The sequence below is a fragment of the Centropristis striata genome, chromosome 14 (genome assembly GCF_030273125.1).
Source record: "Centropristis striata isolate RG_2023a ecotype Rhode Island chromosome 14, C.striata_1.0, whole genome shotgun sequence".
Lineage (NCBI taxonomy): Eukaryota > Metazoa > Chordata > Actinopteri > Perciformes > Serranidae > Centropristis > Centropristis striata.
In genome coordinates, this window is record NC_081530.1 from 11,538,995 (window position 1) to 11,544,994 (window position 6,000).

Genomic DNA, 6,000 nt, shown 5'->3' on the forward strand with positions numbered 1-6,000 from the left:
ATTGATGTTCTTTATTTCCTCTCTATGTTTTGGTACTCTGTGTTCCTACAGCAACAACATTTCCTCAAAGGACTCAAACAGTGTCATTTTATCTTTCAGTGTATGTATATATTTAGACGTCTTGTACGTGACGTACGTCGTCTGGACACATGTGTTCGGAGTGACATGCTGCCTTGTTGAGCGTGCGGCTGATTCACGGTCACAGTGACTCAGCTCTGGTGCTTCAGAGAAACACTCTGCCCCAGTTGCCTGGTGTGGAGGCTGAACATTGGACTCCTCCTCCGCCTTGACTTGTTTATTTGTCATCCCACAATGCACTGGGAAATAGGAGACAGGAGGGGGGAGCTGGGGTTGTTTAGAAGAACAACAGCAGGGATCCTTCAGCCAAATGGACGTGTTTACTTTAGGATGTTTCCTCATCAGTCACTGTAATGAGAACAACATAAAAAAAATAGACAGTTTTCTTCAGGGGCCTTTATTCAGCAAGCAATCAAACACTGCCTGTAGATTCTGACAACTTCACCAAACATCCTCTCCGTCTGGGGATAGAGTGGAGCAGTGGAGGTTGACTGACAAGATATTGCTCTCTATTAAATGATGAATTATTAGATGTAGGCCATCTGTAAGTCAGTTTAGAGGGAACTTGGCTCCTGAACGCTCCCTGATGTGATTCAAATTGAATTTCAGCACTTTCTGTGTGATCTTTACTCTTGTTTATAATCATAAAAGCCACAAGATTCTATTTGGAGTCACTTTAGTCTGACATTCATGGTTTGTATTTGGTTTAATCATCTGGGGTCTATGATCACGCTGGCTGAAACTTTCTCCAGTTTTTTGTTTGACGTTGTTTTTCATGCAAAACCAAAGATACGATCGTTTTAATTTGATAGTACAAAATTACTAATTCAAGTGTAAAGGTAGGATGGGACGAGGCAGGCGTGGCATTCTGTAAAAATGGAAAAAAGGGGTCTAATCATCTAACACTGTTCCTATAAATAATCATGTTTTTATGGTATTTTTTTGTGTATAGTTTTATTATATTTGAATTTGACCTTTATATGTTTATACTTGCAACCTTTGTTTACATTTTTCAGGTCTGAAACAGTTCATTGAGCATATTTGTGGTTTTTATTGTCATAAATAGTATAATTATATTACAGATTTCATGATTTTTGTGTATATTTGTGTTAATAAAGTGGGTTAAAGTGAATAATAATAGTCAGATCATGTTGAAGTTGTGTTGAGAAAATACCAAATACCAAACATGAGTATAGTAAATATTATGTGGTATATAAAGGGCAAATAGGCTCAGACCCCAGAGGGTTAAACCATCATTAAGAAATGGAAGCAGTATGGCACTTTGATATTAAAGAGGTTTTTTTTGCAAATTCTTTTTAAAAAGGCCAAATTATATTGACCATGATTTCATGTGTAAAAGCAACAAAAGGGTGAAACATCCAAGGGGTATGAATACTTTTGCAAGGCACTGTAAATAACAAACAAATGTAAAAGGTTTTAAATGTAACTATGAATCAGGTGACCCTATACAACAGGGGTCTCAAACTCAAATTACCTGGCCAAATGACCAAAAAAAGACACAAAATGACAAAAAAAGACACAAAGTGACTGAAAAAACACTAAATTACTTAAAAAAGACACAAAATGACAAAAAATACACTGAATTACCAAAAAGACACAAAATTATTTAAAAAAGATACAAAATTATTTTAAAAAGACACAGAATTACCAAAAAAAGACACAAAATTATTAAAACAGACACAAAATAATTTTAAAAAGGCACAAAATTACCAAAAAAAGTAATTAAAGGGACCTTCCACAGACAACATGGTAAAGTGCCATTCATATAAAACTCACATTAAACTTTCATATCAAGGTGGGGGCCACAAAATATCATCACGAGGGCCGCAATTGGCCTGCGGGCCACGAGTTTGAGACCCATGCTACACAACATGGCAGAAGAGTATGGGTATAGTAAATATTATGTGGTATATAAAGGGCAAATAGGCTCAGACCCCAGAGGGTTAAATGCATCTGGCTAGACTTAGATTCTCTAAATACCCAGTGATCCCAAACATTACAAACATTTATCCTCTCTTGTAACCGAGCAAAAATAAAGTAATAGTGGGCAGCTTGTGAAAACCTCCCAGAGAACTGTCAAGTTCCGTTTTGACTGTGTGAGACTGAGCCCCCAAAGGAAATGTGTGTATTAATAACTCCTGTTCCTCATCATTATCACCCCGGTAAAAACAAGAGCGGCAATCACGTCATGAAAATAAGCCCTTCAGGATGATTCATTCACACACTCAGTGTGGAACAAAGCCAACAACAAGGAGAGCGAGGGGTATTTTCTCAGCACTGCTGTTGTTTGTTAGGTATGGTGTGAAGACAATGTCCAGGAGGACTACATGTGAGCAGTGTAGCACTACAAGACACTTTCCTACAATAGTTCAGCACACAGATGCAATTTTTAAAGCTGCATTAATACATATCTGGTTACACTTGACTTGCTTTTCAGCCGGGTTGTACGATTCAACTGTTTTACTTTGTCTGTAGATGTTCAACAGATTATGTATGTAATATATATATCTATATATGCAAATATTCAATATTCAACACACAATAAGTAAACATGATCAACCTATTTCTAGATGATATTTAAAAGTGTACATTACACATGACTGGACTGTTAACTTGTAGTGCATTACTACACCTTCACTTTTATTCTAGAATTCCAAACACATATATGAAAACATTAAGTAAAAACTAGTATTTTGTAAAAAATCCTTTTTCTCACTGTTAAATGTTCTAAACATCATATCTCTAACAAAAATATACTGCAATATTTAATAGTTAAATCTTTAATTTATGCGTATTCATTTATAAAGTATTTTCTTGTCAATTATATGGCAAAACAGCGTTTCGTTTGATGGAAAACCTTTAATTTATACAGTAAAAAATGGAATAAAATGGCAATCTTAAACATGAAATCAACAGTGCTAATATCTTTTTAGCGTAATATTAAAAAAAGTTCTACCGTTTATTACGGTAAAGTTCTGGCAACCACAGCTGCCGTTTTATTACTGTAAAAACAACAGTTTTTTTTTTTTTTTAACAGTGTAGGCTCACAAATCCAAGAGCAACAAAAGCAGACAGGTTCTGAGACACTACTATACCAAGCTGACACCAGACAGTCCATGTATGTATTCTTCAAAAGGGGATCAATAGTGTATCCAAATAACCATAAATCTTTTCCAAAATTTTTGTCTAGCTCTCTGTTACTTCAATATACTTGTGATAGATTATCTCTTGATATTTTGTATATTCAGGAGCTCATTATGTATCTGCTTTCTTCTGTGTTGTGACCCCTGGGGGTTTATTGTGCTCCTCAATGAATCTTTAACGTACTGCCTGCTTTTTATGGGAAGCCAGTATAACAAGTCATAAAATATGGATTCAACTTAGTTAATTAGAATTCAAATCTGTGTCTGTTTTCCTCCAAAGCTTGGAAGCATCATCTCTGTGGGATATGTTCTGTGCTGCTTCATACATGCTAAACCACAAATGGACGTTTTTACACTTATACAAGACAAGATATAATGTGTTATTTAGCTGACCTAAGAGGTGATGGGAGGTGGAGTTTAGGGCTGTAACTAACGGTTATTTTCATTATCGATTAATCTGTTGATTATTTAAACGATTAGTTGTTTGGTCAATAAAATATTAAAAAATATCAATGAGTGTTTCCCAAACCACAAGATGACGTCCTGTAATCTCTTGTTTTGTCCACAAACCAAAGAGATATTCAGTTTATTGTCATAAAGGAACAAAGAAACCAGAAATATTCACATTGAAGAAGCTGAAATCAGAGAATTTGGGTTAGCCCAACTTATTCACACGAGACAACAACAAGTTAAACTGTAAAGTTAATGCTCAAACTGTCCACATAACAGTTCATGGAGTTACTTTTCAGGTGCAACTTTGACCTGCTGCAGGGCCGTAGCCAAGAGATATTGAAGTCAAAACCAAATTCTCTAGAGCAGCCACCTTAACACCAGAAAGAAAGCTTAAGTGTTAAAAAATATTTCCGTTCTTCCAGGAGTAGAAGAGGTTGTGATTTACTTTTATCCTCTGAACCCTGGAGGACCCTCAGGTCTTCTGGGAGTGGTCTTTTAATAAATAAGTTAGAACTAAAACCCACGGTGAGGCGTCATTTTCTCTCTGTGGTCCATGTTTGTGGAACAGCCTCCTGAAGACCTGAGGCCATCAGAGACTGTTCATATTTTTAAGAGCAAACTGAAGACTTATCTTTTTTAAATTTGGCTTTTACTTGATCCATTTTTAGAGATTTTTCTGCTCATGCATCTTAGTGTTATAACATCTTCTATTTTATTTATTTATTTATTTATTTGCTACTATTTATTAGTCTAAATAAATATATTATATATATATATATATCTTTTTTTATCGTGCTATACTTCTTAATTATTTATTTATTTATTTATTGTTTTTGTCTTTTTTATCTAGCTTTTTTTTACTTTTTATTGTTATTAATAATTTATTAATTATAATTATAATTAATTAATTAATAATTACTTTTATTTTTATTTCATCTAAACTTACTTTATTTATTATCTAATTAATTTCTAACCTGCCTCCAGTGTTTCCTCAGTTTGTGCTTTGTCTTTAATAGGATGGTGGATGGAGGATCAGGGCGGAGGGTGTTTGCTTGTTTCTATATTTTGTTATTATTATTATTATTATTATTATTATTACTTTCTCCTTTTTTATGTAAAGCACTTTGTGTTGCGTCTCTCTTGTATGAAAAGTGCTATCCAAATAAAGTCTGATTGATTGATTGATTGATTATCCCAGAAGTCACATCAGCTTTACAATGAAATTATGGACGACTATCGTCATCACACATTAAAACAATTGGGCTCAGCTTTCCAGTCATGCTGAATTTATGCAATTCCAAGACCCCAGTATGCAGAAATATTCAATTACAATAGGTGAGAGAAACATGAGAAAACCTGTAGTATGTATGTCTGTGTAGGGGAGACTTATGGGAACCCAATTAAACCAATTTTCATTCAGATATCTTGAGGTCAGAGGTCAAGTGACCCCCTTTGAAAATGGCCATGTCAGTTTTTCGCTTGCTAAAATTCCACCTGATACCACTGCACGGTACCAATCAACTTCCTTGCTCTTCTAGTTTGCTGCTAGGGTTAAATATCAACCAAAAATAAAAAATACTTAGTCATGCAGTGTCTTACGTTATGATTTAGGAGTATGATCTGCAGATCTGTTCCACTAAGTAATATGTTAACTGGACTCCAACAACTCTAGTTGGACTATTGGGCCCTGTTGGAAAATGTAAATTATTGTCATTTTTAAGACTAGCTGTCTCAAGGGTAAATACACTATAAAATTTTTTTTTTGTTTTTACAGAAAAAAAACGACAGCTGTGGTTGCCAGAACTTTACCGTAATAAATATAACATATATATATAAATATATAGAACTTTTTAAAATATTACGGTAAAAAGATATTAGCACTGTTGATTTCACGTTTAAGATTGCCATTTTATTCCATTTTTACCGTATAAATAAAAAGTTTTTCCATCAAAAGAAACACTGTTCTGCCATATAATTGACAATATAATACAATATATATTGACGATATAATTATAAATACTTTATAAATGCTGCATAAATTAAAGATTTTACCATTAAATATCACAGTATATTTTTGTTAGAGATATGGTGTTTAGTACATTTAACAGTTAGAAAGAAACAAAAGATAAATGCAAAAATTACAGTGATGGCTTGTATATATATGACAGTATATTTTTGCTACAAACACGGTGCCAGTGTATTTAATGGTTGAGTAATGTATTTAAAAATATATATATATATATATTATTTATATTATATATATCTTTTTTTTTACTTTTGTAGTTGTATTCCTTGTCTGCCTGCT